General features: G+C 40.0%; 1 protein-coding gene across 1 annotated transcript in view; it reads left to right on the top strand.

Annotated features, from left to right (window-relative positions):
- The first annotated feature begins 10416 nt into the window (after positions 1–10416).
- Positions 10417–17997, top strand: part of LOC121387074 — a 54215-nt gene continuing 46634 nt past the window's right edge. Inside the window, exon 1 of the mRNA XM_041518082.1 lies at positions 10417–10691. The gene's annotated coding sequence lies outside the window, so the exon portion shown is untranslated. The remainder of the gene's footprint in view (positions 10692–17997) is intronic.

Genomic DNA, 17997 nt, shown 5'->3' on the forward strand with positions numbered 1-17997 from the left:
TGAGTCATTAAAACTCGTTCTGGGTAGGAGTCGGTACCGGGATGCGAACCCAGTACCTACCAGCCTTATGTCCGATGGCTTGACCATGACACCACCGAGGCCACCTGGTTTTGTTTAATGGTAATATGGTTTTATAAGCTTTTCTTTACGTGTATTCATAAAACGGTACATTTAAATAGTGATGTTCGAGTATAAACTGGTTTTTGATGGGCTTCAGTTCCAGCGTTCTGTTTGTTTTAAACATTTTTTTTTATTATTATTATTATTATTTTATTTTTTTTGTAAAACAAATGGGTTAGGCGCACGTTTTCCAACTTAATAGGCCTTCTAACTAATATATACACAATCGCGACGATGAAAAGAAATGAATATTATTGAAAGAAAGAAGGAAGGAAGGAACGAAAGAAAGAAAGAAAGAAAGAAAGAAAAAAGAGAAAAAAAGAAAGTAAGACAAGAAAGAAAATAAGACAAGAAATGAAAGTGTTCTAAAACAAAAACAAAAACTCTAGGCATCATAATCAGATTAGGTGTAGACTACAAAAACGACGTTCATTATTTACTCATTAAGGGGGCGTTTTGACCCAGTTACATATTTATGTAGGCCCCTGCGCGTGCTGTAACCTCACCGTGGTGCAGGGGTGTAACATTCTCTTTGAGAATGGCCAATACAGCACAAATTGAAGTTTAGAGTAAAATTCGGTGTCCGTAAAATTCTGTGATATTTGTATTTGTATTTTTGGCACAGTTCTTTACACTGTTTTTGTTTAAACCTTGAATTTTTATATTGATGTTGATCATCACTTTATTTATTTGCATTACCATAGTTTGACACCCAATAGCCGATGTATTTTTCGTGCTGGGGTGTCGTTAAACATTCATTCATTCATTCTTTTTTATTTATGTAGGCTACATGAAAAAAAAAGAATAATGTTTTATTGTTATTGCCTTCATCACTCAGAACACTTTTAACATTTAAAATCAATTGGGGTTTTTTTGTTTTTGTTTTTTTTGCTGAATCTTAGCAATGAATTCCACAGAATACATCTTTGCTTTTCATATAAAACGCTTTTTAAAAAAAAAAATACAGTAAAAAGTACAGGGTGTATACCACCAAATCAAATCCCCTAGACGACAATAGTAACATGTGTGGCTAAAACTCCTACATGCAGCGTATCAATCAACATATGCACCATGGACATAAATACTACAACCCTTCAACAGGGCCGTAGTTAGCGAGGGGGAGGGGGGTGGGGGTGGGGGCAAAAATCCGGAAAAACATTATAGAAACTTAAAGGAAATTCTCTATTAACTACTCTGTAACTCATGAACTGGCTTGTCTCTGACCTGTATATAGGTTTAATTTATCTAGTCATGAAATAGTTGTAAATAATAATACGTTTGTAAAATCAATCACGAACGCAGTTCCTGCATTGCTCCAAAGAAGACAACAGTGGAATTTACAACCAAATGACCAACTCGATGATGGCTGAAACTACAGAAAGTTGTGCTTCAAAGAAACCACATGACTATTTCATGGTTATTGATATTGATGTTTTAAGTATGCAACCTCTTTGAAATCGCTGCAAAATGATGTTTGAGAGACATTAGATTTCAAACTTTTCTGGATCATGCCCCTGGACCTTCTTTCATTCCAAGAATTTATCCCCCCCCCCCCCCATGTTGTATGGCCGTGGGTGTGGCGAGAACCCTGTCCATTTGTGGGCCATTTTTATGGCTAGCATTGGTTCTAAATCTTTCAGGGATTTTGGCCCATGTGTCAAATATTGCGAGTATATTATTTAACACTCTGGGATGTTTTCACCCTTTATTAAACACCAGTGTACGATATTGTTCATGTCATAACAACCACTCTATATTTAACTAGTGTAATATTAGCGTGACGTGAGCGTGACATAGATCACTTGCTGACACAATTTGCATCCGTATAAAAGGACTGGTATAACCATGCAATCAAATAATTTAAGCTGACAGTGAATAGATACATTATATCGTTTTCCTTTTTTGAGAACGAAGTACATAGCTTTATGTGCTTGTTCGTACAACATTTTTCTTGCATTAGTAAATTTATTTAATTTATGGAATACAACACCAAGGTATTTATAAGTATCTACTTTATCAAGTCTAGACAGGCAAGTTCGTTTAGTATTCTATATGTTCATAGCTGAGAAAAGTCTCTCGCAAACAGCTGTGGCTGGGCTCAAAGTAAATATGAACTCTATTACTCTGTATTTTTTAAAATATATATTTCAGGCTTGGTAAACAACAGCGGTGTGTGTGTGGAGGGGGGAGGGGGTAGAGCGTGTGGGTGGAGGGGGTGTTTGTTGTACATCGATTGAAGCCTTGTATTTTTAATTTATTGAACATAATTTATTTGTTAAAAACAATATTCATAAAACATAAAAAAAAATCATGCATATATGCTTAGAAGGCATCGCACCATCACGATTATGGCGTAGGGCTAATGAAATTAACTTGTCACGATTATGACAATGGGCTAATAAAATCTAATTTGTAACGATTATAACGAGGGACTAATAAAATCTAATTTGTCACGATTATGACGTAGAGCTAATGAAATCTTTATCTTATCGTCCGTCCCACAGGAACGCCTTTTTTCATACTATGGAATTTATTTATTTATGAGCAGATTGATTTGTAAATTGCACTTTTAAAATATTTACCAATATTAAATAATTCTTCTCTATTTTGAACAGTCAATAATTGCACAAGTTTAAACACAGATGGTTTGCTTGCTCTCTTACGGTCCAAATGTCCGTCTTGCTCTCTTACAGTCCAAATGTCCGTCTTGCTCTCTTACGGTCCAAATGTCCGTCTTGCTCTCTACGGTCCAAATGTCCGTCTTGCTCTCTTACGGTCCAAATGTCCGTCTTACTCTCTTACGGTCCAAATGTCCGTCTTGCTCTCTTACGGTCCAAATGTCCGTCTTACTCTCTTACGGTCCAAATGTCCGTCTTGCTCTCTTACGGTCCAAATGTCCGTCTTGCTCTCTTACGGTCCAAATGTCCGTCTTGCTCTCTTACAGTCCAAATGTCCGTCTTGCTCTCTTACGGTCCAAATGTCCGTCTTGCTCTCTTACGGTCCAAATGTCCGTCTTGCTCTCTTACAGTCCAAATGTCCGTCTTGCTCTCTTACGGTCCAAATGTCCGTCTTGCTCTCTTACGGTCCAAATGTCCGTCTTACTCTCTTACGGTCCAAATGTCCGTCTTGCTCTCTTACGGTCCAAATGTCCGTCTTGCTCTCTTACAGTCCAAATGTCCGTCTTGCTCTCTTACGGTCCAAATGTCCGTCTTGCTCTCTTACAGTCCAAATGTCCGTCTTGCTCTCTTACGGTCCAAATGTCCGTCTTGCTCTCTTACAGTCCAAATTTCCGTCTTGCTCTCTTACGGTCCAAATGTCCGTCTTGCTCTCTTACAGTCCAAATTTCCGTCTTGCTCTCTTACGGTCCAAATGTCCGTCTTACTCTCTTACGGTCCAAATATCCGTCTTGCTCTCTTACAGTCCAAATGTCCGTCTTGCTCTCTTACGGTCCAAATGTCCGTCTTGCTCTCTTACAGTCCAAATGTCCGTCTTACTCTCTTACGGTCCAAATATCCGTCTTGCTCTCTTACGGTCCAAATATCCGTCTTGCTCTCTTACAGTCCAAATATCCGTCTTGCTCTCTTACAGTCCAAATGTCCGTCTTGCTCTCTTACAGTCCAAATGTCCGTCTTGCTCTCTTACAGTCCAAATGTCCGTCTTGATCTCTTACGGTCCAAATATCCATCTTGTTCTCTTATGGTCCAAATATCCGTCTTACTCTCATACGGTCCAAATATCCGTCTTGTTCTCTTGCGGCCCAAATGTCCGTCTTGTCCTCATACGATCCAAATATCCGTCTTGTTCTCTTACGGCCCAAATATCCGTCTTGTTCTCTCACGGTCCAAATGTCCGTCTTGTTCTCTACGGTCCAAATGTCCGTCTTGTTCTCTTACGGTCCAAATGTCCGTCTTGCTCTCTTACAGTCCAAATGTCCGTCTTGCTCTCTTACAGTCCAAATGTCCGTCTTACTCTCTTACGGTCCAAATATCCGTCTTGCTCTCTTACGGTCCAAATGTCCGTCTTGCTCTCTTACAGTCCAAATATCCGTCTTGCTCTCTTACAGTCCAAATGTCCGTCTTGCTCTCTTACAGTCCAAATGTCCGTCTTACTCTCTTACGGTCCAAATATCCGTCTTGCTCTCTTACGGTCCAAATATCCGTCTTGCTCTCTTACAGTCCAAATATCCGTCTTGCTCTCTTACAGTCCAAATGTCCGTCTTGCTCTCTTACAGTCCAAATGTCCGTCTTGCTCTCTTACAGTCCAAATGTCCGTCTTGATCTCTTACGGTCCAAATATCCGTCTTGTTCTCTTATGGTCCAAATATCCGTCTTACTCTCATACGGTCCAAATATCCGTCTTGTTCTCTTGCGGCCCAAATGTCCGTCTTGTCCTCATACGATCCAAATATCCGTCTTGTTCTCTTACGGCCCAAATATCCGTCTTGTTCTCTCACGGTCCAAATGTCCGTCTTGTTCTCTACGGTCCAAATGTCCGTCTTGTTCTCTTACGGTCCAAATATCCGTCTTGCTCTCTTACGGTCCAAATATCCGTCTTGTTCTCTTATGGTCCAAATATCCGTCTTGTTCTCCTACAGTCCAAATATCCGTCTTGCTCTCTTACGGTCCAAATATCCATCTGACTCTCATACGGTCCAAATATCCGTCTTGTTCTCTTACGGTCCAAATATCCGTCTTGTTCTCTTACGGTCCAAATGTCCGTCTTGTTCCCTACGGTCCAAATATCCGTCTTGCTCTCATACGGTCCAAATGTCCGTCTTCCTCTCTTACGGTCCAAATGTCCGTCTTGCTCTCATACGGTCCAAATGTCCGTCATGTTCTCTTACGGTCCAAATGTCCGTCTTGTTCTCTTACGGTCCAAATATCCGTCTTGTTCTCTGACTGTCCAAATATCCATCTTGCTCTCATACGGTCCAAATGTCCGTCTTCCTCTCTTACGGTCCAAATATCCGTCTTGCTCTCATACGGTCCAAATATCCATCTTTCTCTCATACCAGGGCTCGCGCTGTCGGTAGCCAAATTAGCCATTGGCTAATTAAACAAAAAAATGGCTAATAAAATTTGCAAGTGGCTAAAATTTTGGCTAAGCCATTTTCTGTCTTCTGGTGTGAACAAACGGTTACATAATCTATCCGACACCTCAAACATTCAATTAGCGTAATAGCGATCTCGCGACCGGTAACGAGAAACGGTGTCATGCAGAATACAGCGTAGGCCTTATAATGTTTGCTTATTTTAATAATCACGGTTATTAATTTTAACGGCATGCATTCAACATGTATGACAACAATGTCTGGAAGATCTGTAATTTGTTATTTTTACTTTGTAAAATCTTTGAACCAAAGTAATAAAAACAGACCGACAATGCGTGTCAATTTGAATACACATGCCAGTTCAGGGCCAAAAGACATGTAGGCCATCTCAAGGTCTCAGTTCAGCCAGACCGAGTGAAAACAAAACGTTCGTTAGACTGGTTTGTGCGCTTCACGTTAAACCAAATGGACACGACGAACATCAATCAAATAGTTTGCGAACGTTAGGAAGAACGTTCGTTGGCTGAACTGAGGACAGCTCTCGGTGCGATTATATGTCACGCTTCAGTCAGCTGACACCCGCTTGTCAAGAGACATCGTTGCGGACATTAAACAATACGATTACGCAAAAGTAAATCTTGATGTAAATTTGTAGAAAAACAATAGTTATTCGCATCAATGAATACCTAACTGCAGTTTTTGTTTATTCCTTTGTCTTTGTTAATTTCGTACCCATGGTCGAGAGCACGCATGCAGATCGCGTTCGCCGGAAATGAACATGCAGTATTTAAATTATACAAATTGCAGTTAAATGTACACTGAATAAAATTAGTTTACAATAATCATATTTGTTAGATAATTTTAGATATAAATTTGTAAGACTGTGAGGTGACATTTAATAAGTTAGCTGGATTTTAAAAAGACCGTAAATATTAATTGTATTAAAGGATTTGTTGTTGTTTTTTTGGGTGTTTTTTTTATTTTAATAAATGGAGTAAATGGAGTATACTGTGGTGAAGTCGGCATTCTTAGCCGAGGTATTTTATAAGCAGAAATCACAACAAAGCATTTAACACGACGCTGAAATCAACAGCAACAACATGGCACAAATTATGAAATCGTTTGGGGTGGGGAATTGATGGGTCACTTAAAAAAAACCCCCAAAAACCTAACTTATTTAAACTAACATAAAGATTGCTATTTAAAGAAATAATGAGTTCTATATATGAAAAAAGCTCTCAAATTTGTATTTGGGAAAAAAGGAAGAAAGAAAAAGCACCATCATCCATAAACACCCCCCCCCCCCCCCCATATCTCTGTATGTTTGTTAATTTAATGTCATAGGCCTTAGAAGTGGGGGTGGGTGTATGGGGTACTGGCTTCAAACTCTGAAGGTATGATACGGTCCAAATGTCCGTCTTGTTCTCTTACGGTCCACCGGCCTCGGTGGCGCAGTGGTTACGCCATCGGACTACAGGCTGGTAGGTACTGGGTTCGGATCCCAGTCGAAGCATGGGATTTTTAATCCAGATACCGACTCCAAACCCTGAGTGAGTGCTCCGCAAGGCTTAATGGTTAGGTGTAAACAACTTGCACCGACCAGTGATCCATAACTGGTTCAACAAAGGCCATGGTTTGTGCTATCCTGCCTGTGGGAAGCGCAAATAAAAGATCCCTTGCTGCCTGTCGAAAAAAGAGTAGCCTATGTGGCGACAGCGGGTTTCCTCTTCAAAACAGTGTCAAAATGACCATATGTTTGACGTCCAATAGCCGATGATAAGATAAAAAATCAATGTGCTCTAGTAGCGTCGTTAAATAAAACAAACTTTATTTTTTTACTTCTTACGGTCCAAATGTCCGTCTTGCTCTCATACGGTCCAAATGTCCGTCATGTTCTCGTACGGTCCAAATATCCATCTTTCTCTCATACGGTCCAAATATCCGTCTTGCTCTCATACGGTCCAAATGTCCGTCTTGCTCTCATACGGTCCAAATATCCATCTTTCTCTCATACCAGGGCTCGCGCTGTCGGTAGCCAAATTAGCCATTGGCTAATTAAAAAAAAAAATGGCTAATAAAATTTGCAAGTGGCTAAAATTTTGGCTAAGCCATTTTCTGTCTTCTGGTGTGAACAAACGGTTACATAATCTATCCGACACCTCAAATATTCAATTAGCGTAATAGCGATCTCGCGACCGGTAACGAGAAACGGTGTCATGCAGAATACAGCGTAGGCCTTATAATGTTTGCTTATTTTAATAATCACGGTTATTAATTTTAACGGCATGCATTCAACATGTATGACAACAATGTCTGGAAGATCTGTAATTTGTTATTTTTACTTTGTAAAATCTTTGAACCAAAGTAATAAAAACAGACCGACAATGCGTGTCAATTTGAATACACATGCCAGTTCAGGGCCAAAAGACATGTAGGCCATCTCAAGGTCTCAGTTCAGCCAGACCGAGTGAAAACAAAACGTTCGTTAGACTGGTTTGTGCGCTTCACGTTAAACCAAATGGACACGACGAACACCAATCAAATAGTTTGCGAACGTTAGGAAGAACGTTCGTTGGCTGAACTGAGGACAGCTCTCGGTGCGAATATATGTCACGCTTCAGTCAGCTGACACCCGCTTGTCAAGAGACATCGTTGCGGACATTAAACAATACGATTACGCAAAAGTAAATCTTGATGTAAATTTGTAGAAAAACAATAGTTATTCGCATCAATGAATACCTAACTGCAGTTTTTGTTTATTCCTTTGTCTTTGTTAATTTCGTACCCATGGTCGAGAGCACGCATGCAGATCGCGTTCGCCGGAAATGAACATGCAGTATTTAAATTATACAAATTGCAGTTAAATGTACACTGAATAAAATTAGTTTACAATAATCATATTTGTTAGATAATTTTAGATATAAATTTGTAAGACTGTGAGGTGACATTTAATAAGTTAGCTGGATTTTAAAAAGACCGTAAATATTAATTGTATTAAAGGATTTGTTGTTGTTTTTTTGGGTGTTTTTTTTATTTTAATAAATGGAGTAAATGGAGTATACTGTGGTGAAGTCGGCATTCTTAGCCGAGGTATTTTATAAGCAGAAATCACAACAAAGCATTTAACACGACGCTGAAATCAACAGCAACAACATGGCACAAATTATGAAATCGTTTGGGGTGGGGAATTGATGGGTCACTTAAAAAAAAACCCCAAAAACCTAACTTATTTAAACTAACATAAAGATTGCTATTTAAAGAAATAATGAGTTCTATATATGAAAAAAGCTCTCAAATTTGTATTTGGGAAAAAAGGAAGAAAGAAAAAGCACCATCATCCATAAACATCCCCCCCCCCCCCCCCATATCTCTGTATGTTTGTTAATTTAATGTCATAGGCCTTAGAAGTGGGGGTGGGTGTATGGGGTACTGGCTTCAAACTCTGAAGGTATGATACGGTCCAAATGTCCGTCTTGTTCTCTTACGGTCCACCGGCCTCGGTGGCGCAGTGGTTACGCCATCGGACTACAGGCTGGTAGGTACTGGGTTCGGATCCCAGTCGAAGCATGGGATTTTTAATCCAGATACCGACTCCAAACCCTGAGTGAGTGCTCCGCAAGGCTTAATGGTTAGGTGTAAACAACTTGCACCGACCAGTGATCCATAACTGGTTCAACAAAGGCCATGGTTTGTGCTATCCTGCCTGTGGGAAGCGCAAATAAAAGATCCCTTGCTGCCTGTCGAAAAAAGAGTAGCCTATGTGGCGACAGCGGGTTTCCTCTTCAAAACAGTGTCAAAATGACCATATGTTTGACGTCCAATAGCCGATGATAAGATAAAAAATCAATGTGCTCTAGTGGCGTCGTTAAATAAAACAAACTTTATTTTTTTACTTCTTACGGTCCAAATGTCCGTCTTGCTCTCATACGGTCCAAATGTCCGTCATGTTCTCGTACGGTCCAAATGTCCGTCTTGCTCTCATACGGTCCAAATATCCATCTTTCTCTCATACGGTCCAAATATCCGTCTTGCTCTCATACGGTATCCAATACGGTCCAAATATCCGTCTTGCTCTCATACGGTCCAAATATCCGCCTTGCTCTCATACGGTCCAAATATCCATCTTTCTCTCATACGGTCCAAATATCCGTCTTGCTCTCATACGGTCCAAATATCCATCTTTCTCTCATACGGTCCAAATATCCGTCTTGCTCTCATACGGTCCAAATATCCGCCTTGCTCTCATACGGTCCAAATATCCATCTTTCTCTCATACGGTCCAAATATCCGTCTTGCTCTCATACGGTCCAAATGTCCGTCTTGCTCTCATACGGTCCAAATATCCATCTTTCTCTCATACGGTCGGGTCACCCAATAGCCGATGTGTATTTTTGTGCTGGATTGTTATTTAAACATTCATTCATTCTTACGCTCTGAGTACTCGGGCTATGTTGCCATGTAATAAGTAGTCGTATACTGCTTTGAACAGGTACACGCGCGAGATGGCACTTTACTGGATAGACGGATCGGAAAGGATTTGTGTGGGTGTCTTCATTTCCAGGGTCATACCCAGCTTAACATAACCAGCTTAACATAACCAGTGGAGGTTAGTACGTCAGATTATTTTAAAGTTTTAGAAGAATTTGTCGTAAAACAAAAATCAGTCTTTGCCCTGACAAATATTCAGTTTTCTAGTCTTGGGGCACTCGCCAATTCCGAATTTTAAAAATAAATGGTGAATTTTATTTTAGTTTGGCGAATAAAACTTGAGTAATAATTGATATTTTGTTAGAAAATGGCTATAGATTTTTCTTTTTTATTCAATAATTTTACGAAATTTTCTAGCCTAACCACTGAGAGCTAGCCTCTTAAAGGGGTCTCTACAGAACCCCACCCTCTACCTGTTTTCCCAATGTACCCCACCCCCTAATAACGAACACCATTTTAACAGTAGTGTCCACTTCACGGTAGAAATTAGAAGTATTTGTGAGAAAATGTGTGAATTACGTCGACGCCTCTTCGAATCTGTTCCCCACGCTTGCATTATGGGAAGATTTAATCCTCCGCTAACCTAAAAATCAATCCGCGACGGGTTTTCAAATCCTGTCCGATCTCTCGTGTTAATACTCGGAAACGCGGTTATTTCTCCGTTCTGATTCGCTTACATCGTCCGCCACATACCCCAACACCGACCACAAAAAGCCAGCAACAAAACTGGCATCTAATTTGTTATGTTTTCCACCATCGCTGATTTCCTGACGAACAATGCTCGTGGGAGCAGACGATAATCGATTGCGAGTGCGCGCGTCGTATTTTTCTCTCACGGTCACGTGACCCCACCGTAAAACCTGCCCCGTGAAATCGGCGCGTCTGGTATTTCGGGGTGTAGGCGTGGGCTAAAGTCGCCGAGTTGTCACAGCTATAAAGTCATTCATGATTCGCACAACCGGCCTTTAAGTTTGGAAAACTGACATTTTTACGACGGAAGTTTTGTGGATATCTGAAAAAAGAAAAGAAAAAGGTAAGATTTTTTTTTTTCTTTCTTCTTTTTACATTTTACATAGAGAGTGAGGAATAGGTGTGGGTTGACGAACTCAAATTGAAAATATTTAAAACAATAATTATTAATGAAAAATGTTGTAATAATATATATAATGTATTTGTTTAGGGCTTTGGTTCAAGGATTTGGAGCTGTTGAATTTTTGTTTTATATTTGTATTATTATTTTATTTTATAATTTTATTTTAAAGTTTATTCCTTTTTTGCATTTGAACTTAAGATTTTCAGCGGTGGGTTTTTAAAATATATTTTTATTAAATATTTAACTAATAATAATATTCATAATCACAATAATAATAATAATACAATTATTAATACAATTATTAATAATCATAAGCATAATGAGATTTTCAATTTTGTTTCTATATTTTAAAGTGAAATATGATCCATTTTAGGCGCGTATGCAGGGAGTAGGGTTTCGGGGGTCGAAACCCCTCTCGGCTCCAGCAAATTCTCTATTTTTTTCAATACATTTTCCCGTGAAATATGTCTGGACCCTTCTCTAAAGTTCGCTCGCCACAGTTTAGATCCACCCCCACCCACCTGCTAAAATCCCCGCACACCGGTCGACATGTGTTCCAGATACAATATTGTTATCCGATCGCTGTATTATATCGGTGGACCCGAAAGATCCCAATGTATGGAGGCTTGTTCTTATTTTAACATTGCTGACATATATATGTTTTAATAAGTTAAAACACATTCTTTTTGATATCAATTATGATGTCTTAACCACTTAAATTATACTTGAAATGGTTATCAAAATCCAAGAAAACGCCATTTTATATCTATAACCCCCCCCCCCCCCCCCCCCCCCCCCCAACGCCACAAAACAAAACAAAAACAAAACAAAATTAAACAAAAATATAGTTGTTCTTGGTCTATTGGCGTGTTCAGTAGCGCCAGCACGCGCGGGTAATTTGACTGGTTTTATTAATATACTATATAATCACATTCATTTAACGTTGGGCGCAAAAACCAGTCTGGCGAAGGGATCGCAAGCGTTCTGCCTCCTGAGTACACCTCTGATGTCCCTCTCTCGTCTCTGATCTGTCTTAGAATATTAAATAGACTGTCTCGAATTTGCTGTCTTCAGATATAAAGTCACTGATATGCTTACCAGGGCCATACCCTGACCAAAATCCTAAGGTTGATGTGTGTTTGTGGGGGAGGGGGGGGGGGGGGGGGGCTATTTTTTATGAATAATTTGTGAAGCGTAGCGTCCAAGAAGGCTAGGGGGCATTGGGTATGCCCACCCCACCCCCACCCCCCCCCGAGAAAACATTTTTTGAAAGGCCTTAAACATGATTTCTTGGCATCTGAATTGCAAAATTAGCTATTTTCAAACAATAATTTTCAACTATTTTAATGATTATTTGAGTATTATAACCTGAGGCTTTTCTGTTTTGTTTTCTTATTTAAGATGACTTGCAAAGTTAGCCATTTTCAAACTGTGATTTTATGTATCTTGTAGGGTTTTATAAACCAAGAATTATTTGTCACATCTTGAGTTGTCGCGTCTTGAGTTGTCATGTCTTAAGTTTGTGTTCTGGGCAAGCAATGTATGGTGTGTTCCGATGGCAAAGAAACATAGCCAGTCCACTAAGTTGATCCTGGGCCATACTTCCTCTGGTCCACACTTTCAGGCGCCGTAGTGCTAAAAAAGGACCTTTCACATGCCGCACTGCCACCAGGAGTAGCGAGGAATGTCACCAGAATTCGGTGAATTGCTGGGAAATAATCTTTATGCCAGACTTAGTACAACCATCCGCTGGTCTGGACTCTGCTGGAGTATGATGGAACAGGGCCAACTTTGCGATCTCGCAGTGCAATTCTAAAAGACTTACAAAGAGGATGCTTTGTTGTCTAGCAGAGCCTAAGAGAGCTTTGTGAATTAGGCCCCAGGCGTTTCCACTTCTCTACTTCAACTTGAAGATACTCTCCCCGTTTCAGAAATTCCGTATATAAATATTATAACCTCTAGAATATTACCTGAGCTTGTGACATAGGAAATACAGGGAATGAGACATACTATAAAAATGTATCTATGCTATGCTATTTTCTTGATTAAAAAAACAAACAAAAAACCCCCACAAAAACAAACAAACAAAAAACAAAACAAAACAAATAACATTTTCAGGAGGGACAGCTGTCCACCTCCCCGCCCCCTCGGAGGGTACGGCCCTGCTTACTGTAAACAAGAACCTTTATTTAATGTATATATGTGTAGTCGTTAAAGAGATTTTCCAGAGTTTACAGCCAAATGAAACACTATACAAATTAAACCCTGACATAAATTATGTATGCTATTTTCTGGAGTAAAAAAAAGAAAGAAAAGAGTTGACCCCCTCCCCACCACGAGGGTACGTCCCTGTTTTTGGCGACTACAATAAATATATTAAATCTGTTTTCTTGTTTAGAATACCAGTGTATGTTAATCCAATGGGTTTGAGGTCATGTGCTAAAGTCATTGTTAAATTCATTTCTCTTGTCTATATTTTAGTCGAACGTACGAATTTATTGAAAGGTAATGACCGGCCTCGGTGGCGTCATGGTTAAACCATCGATCTACAGGCTGGTAGGTACTGGGTTCGGATCCCAGTCGAGGCATGGGACTTTTAATCCAGATACCGACTCCAAACCCTGAGTGAGTGCTCCGCAAGGCTCAATGCGTAGGTGTAAACCACTTGAACTGGTTCAACAAAGGCCATGGTTTGTGCTATCCTGCCTGTGGGAAGCGCAAATAAAAGATCCCTTGCTGCTAATCGGAAAGAGTAGCCCATGTAGTGGCGACAGCGGGTTTCCTCTCAAAATCTGTGTGGTCCTTAACCATATGTCTGACGCCATATAACCGTAAATAAAATGTATTGAGTGCGTCGTTAAATAAACCATTTCTTTCTTTCTTTCTTTATTGAAAGGTAAAATCTGATTTGTGGTACTACAATCTTTAAGTCGACTTTGTGTATACGGACACTGTGATTCTAAGCTTTAGTCATCACAACAGCTCAGCTAGTCGTAAGGGGCGGGACGTTGCCGAGTGGTAAAGAGTCCGCATGATGCGCGGTTGGTCTAGGATCGATCCCCAACAGTGGATCCATTGGGCTATTTCTCGTTCCAACTGCTTCAATTAAAGGCTGTGGTATGTGCTATCATGTCTGTGGGATGGTACATATAAAAGATCCCTTGCTACTAATGGACAAATGTAGCGGGTTTGCTTTCTTAAGACTATATGTCAACATTACCAGACGGTTCACATCCAGTAGCCAATGATTAATAAAATCAATGTACTCTAGTCGTGTCGTTAAACAAAACAAACTAATTGTTAGTCGTAAATAGCATGCAAGCCTACAATAGCAGCAAACCGAGGATAGTCCCTTTAAGAGGTCATTTTTAGTGTCAAACCGAGGCTAGCCCCTTTAAGAGGTTTCCTTTAGTCTCAAACCGAGGATAGTCCCTTTAAGGGGTCTCCTTTAGTGTCAAACTGAGGTTAGTCCCTTTAAGAGGTCATCTTTAGTGTCAAACCGAGGATAGTCCCTTTAAGAGGTCATCGTTAGTGTCAAACCGAGGATAGTCCCTTTAAGAGGTCTCCTTTAGTGTCAAACTGAGGTTAGTCCCTTTAAGAGGTCTCCTTTAGTCTCAAACCGAGGATAGTCCCTTTAAGAGGAGGATAGTCCCTTTAAGAGGTCTCTTTAGTGTCAAACCGAGGTTAGTCCCTTTAAGAGGTCTCCTTTAGTCTCAAACCGAGGATAGTCCCTTTAAGAGGTCTCCTTTAGTGTCAAACCGAGGATAGTCCCTTTAAGAGGTCTCCTTTAGTGTCAAACCGAGGATAGTCCCTTTAAGAGGTCTCCTTTAGTCTCAAACCGAGGATAGTCCCTTTAAGAGGTCTCCTTTAGTGTCAAACTGAGGATAGTCCCTTTAAGGGGTCTCCTTTAGTCTCAAACCGAGGATAGTCCCTTTAAGAGGTCTCCTTTTGTCTCAAACCGAGGATAGTCCCTTTAAGAGGTCTCCTTCAGTCTCAGAGGCTAGTCCCTTTAAGAGGTCTCAGTGTCAAACCGAGGTTAGTCCCTTTAAGAGTCTCAAACTGAGGTTAGTCCCTTTAAGAGTTATCTTTTAGTCTCAAACCGAGGATAGTCCCTTTAAGAGGTCTCCTTTAGTGTCAAACTGAGGCTAGTCCCTTTAAGAGGTCTTTAGTGTCAAACTGAGGCTAGTCCCTTTAAGAGGTCTCCTTTAGTCTTAAACCGAGGATAGTCCCTTTAAGAGGTCATCTTTAGTGTCAAACCGAGGATAGTCCCTTTAAGAGGTCTCCTTTAGTGTCAAACTGAGGTTAGTCCCTTTAAGAGGTCTCCTTTAGTCTCAAACCGAGGATAGTCCCTTTAAGAGGTCATCTTTAGTGTCAAACCGAGGATAGTCCCTTTAAGAGGTCTCCTTTAGTGTCAAACTGAGGTTAGTCCCTTTAAGAGGTTTCCTTTAGTCTCAAACCGAGGATAGTCCCTTTAAGAGGTCTCCTTTAGTGTCAAACCGAGGATAGTCCCTTTAAGAGGTCATCTTTAGTGTCAAACTGAGGTTAGTCCCTTTAAGAGGTTTCCTTTAGTCTCAAACCGAGGATAGTCCCTTTAAGAGGTCTCCTTTAGTGTCAAACTGAGGATAGTCCCTTTAAGGGGTCTCCTTTAGTCTCAAACCGAGGCTAGTCCCTTTAAGAGGTCTCCTTTTGTCTCAAACCGAGGATAGTGCCTTTAAGAGGTCTCCTTCAGTCTCAGAGGCTAGTCCCTTTAAGAGGTCTCCTTTAGTGTCAAACCGAGGATAGTCCCTTTAAGGGGTCTCCTTTAGTCTCAAACTGAGGTTAGTCCCTTTAAGAGTTTTCTTTTAGTCTCAAACCGAGGATAGTCCCTTTAAGAGGTCTCCTTTAGTGTCAAACTGAGGCTAGTCCCTTTAAGAGGTCTTTAGTGTCAAACTGAGGCTAGTCCCTTTAAGAGGTCTCCTTTAGTCTTAAACCGAGGATAGTCCCTTTAAGAGGTCTCCTTTAGTGTCAAACCGAGGCTAGTCCCTTTAAGAGGTCTCCTTTAGTAGGTCTCCTTTAGTGTCAAACTGAGGCTAGTCCCTTTAAGAGGTCTCCTTTAGTCTCAAACCGAGGCTAGTCCCTTTAAGAGGTCTCCTTTAGTCTCAAACCGAGGCTAGTCCCTTTAAGGGGTCTCCTTTAGTGTCAAACCGAGGCTAGTCCCTTTAAGAGGTCTCCTTTAGTAGGTCTCCTTTAGTGTCAAACTGAGGCTAGTCCCTTTAAGAGGTCTCCTTTAGTCTCAAACCGAGGCTAGTCCCTTTAAGAGGTCTCCTTTAGTCTCAAACCGAGGCTAGTCCCTTTAAGGGGTCTCCTTTAGTGTCAAACCGAGGCTAGTCCCTTTAAGAGGTCTCCTTCAGTGTCAAACTGAGGATAGTCCCTTTAAGAGGTCTCCTTTAGTCTGAAACCGAGGATAGTCCCTTTAAGAGGTCTCCTTTAGTCTTAAACCGAGGATAGTCCCTTTAAGAGGTCTCCTTTAGTGTCAAACTGAGGCTAGTCCCTTTAAGAGGTCTCCTTTAGTGTCAAACCTTTTACTATGGCTGGCCACTCTGGGCAATATATTTGCTATTTGTTGTATATTCACCTATGTTAGGTTTTTTTTCTCATTCTAATGTCATCAATATAATGTCTTCAGTAATTCCATGTTCACACGATTCTTGTTCTGGCTGTATGAGCGTGCAATTCTTAAGCGATCCGCGCCTGGAGCTGTTACAAATTAACGCCTTTCTTTCATTCTAGAATTGCTGAGAATGAAAATAAACATATAATGCACAGTAAATAACTGCGACATATTCATCAAGTTCTTTTTACTATAATCGAAGCTATAACATTTTGTCATGAAACACAAAATCTGAATGCCATAACTGATTGTTATTTTTCTAGGGGGAAGGGGAGGTGGGGGGCAGGCTGAATTAAACGAAAATGCCCGAATCTGAATAACAATATTTATTCATATTAGCTGTTGTACATTTACTACAGTTTGATACCGAATAGCCAATGTATTTGTCGTGCTGGGGTGTCGTTAAACATTCATTCATTCCTGTTATTCCTATTAGCATTACTGCCAAATAGCTGTACAGGGTTGCACAAGAATCGCTACACTACTTATGTTTACATAGATTACAACTAATATTGTGAGTGGAATAATGGATTGTACCCCTCCCAGTTATCGTTCTTACGGACCTGAGCAGTTAATCATTCGCGTTAATGTTTTCTTTCTGTTTTTTGACGGCGAGTTCTGAAATCCTGTAAAACTCATTCAATACGGAATGTGTGTGTTTGTGGGTGAGGGGTCGTGTGCTCTATGCATATCATCTTTACCAAGTGATATCAATTATTTGTAAATTTCGCTATTTGCCATAAACGTTTGAATGTAATCGATGTAAGAGTGGGTGGAGACGCATGTGTTAGGTGTTCAAATGGTTTTGTTTTTTCGGGTGTTTTTTTTATGTTTAATGAATTTCTAAAATGCATTAAACAGGAGATGACAAAACTTAAATTGATTAGTATCTATCTTCTGTCTGTCCGTTTAGCTATCTATCTGTCTGTCTGTCTGTCTGTCTGTCTCTCTACCTACCTATCTATCTATCTATCTATCTATCTATCTATCTATCTATCTATCTATCTATCTATCTATCTATCTATCTATTTATATATCTTACTATCTATCTATCTATCTTACTATCTATCTATATATCTATATATCTATCTATATATCTATATATATATATATATATATATATATATATATATATATCTGTCTATCTGTCTGTCTGTCTGTCTGTTGGTCTGTCTGTCTTTCTATCCAAGAAAGGATACATATGTCTGTACATCTATATGTCTGTCTATATGTCAATATGTATATCTATCTATCTGTCTATCTATCTATCTATCTATCTATCTATCTATCTATCTATCTATCTATCTATCTGTCTGTCTGTATATCTGTCTGTCTGTCTTTCTATCTAAGAAAGGATACATGGAATAACTCGTGAAAAAGGCAACCTAATGAATTCTTAAAGCCAGAAAAAAATAGAGGCAATTGGATATATTTATGGGGGGTGAGTGACTTGCCCCCCCCCCCCCCCCCCCCTCTTTGGATCCGCCTCTGTTAAGTTAATAACGTCTACAAATCGATGTACCGCGTGCACAGTGTTTTCTACTTGTTTGTGCGTGGTACACCGCTGTGCGCTATATTATGTTCCGTAGATAATGA

This window comes from Gigantopelta aegis, chromosome 13, assembly GCF_016097555.1.
Source record: "Gigantopelta aegis isolate Gae_Host chromosome 13, Gae_host_genome, whole genome shotgun sequence".
In the NCBI taxonomy this organism is placed as follows: domain Eukaryota; kingdom Metazoa; phylum Mollusca; class Gastropoda; order Neomphalida; family Peltospiridae; genus Gigantopelta; species Gigantopelta aegis.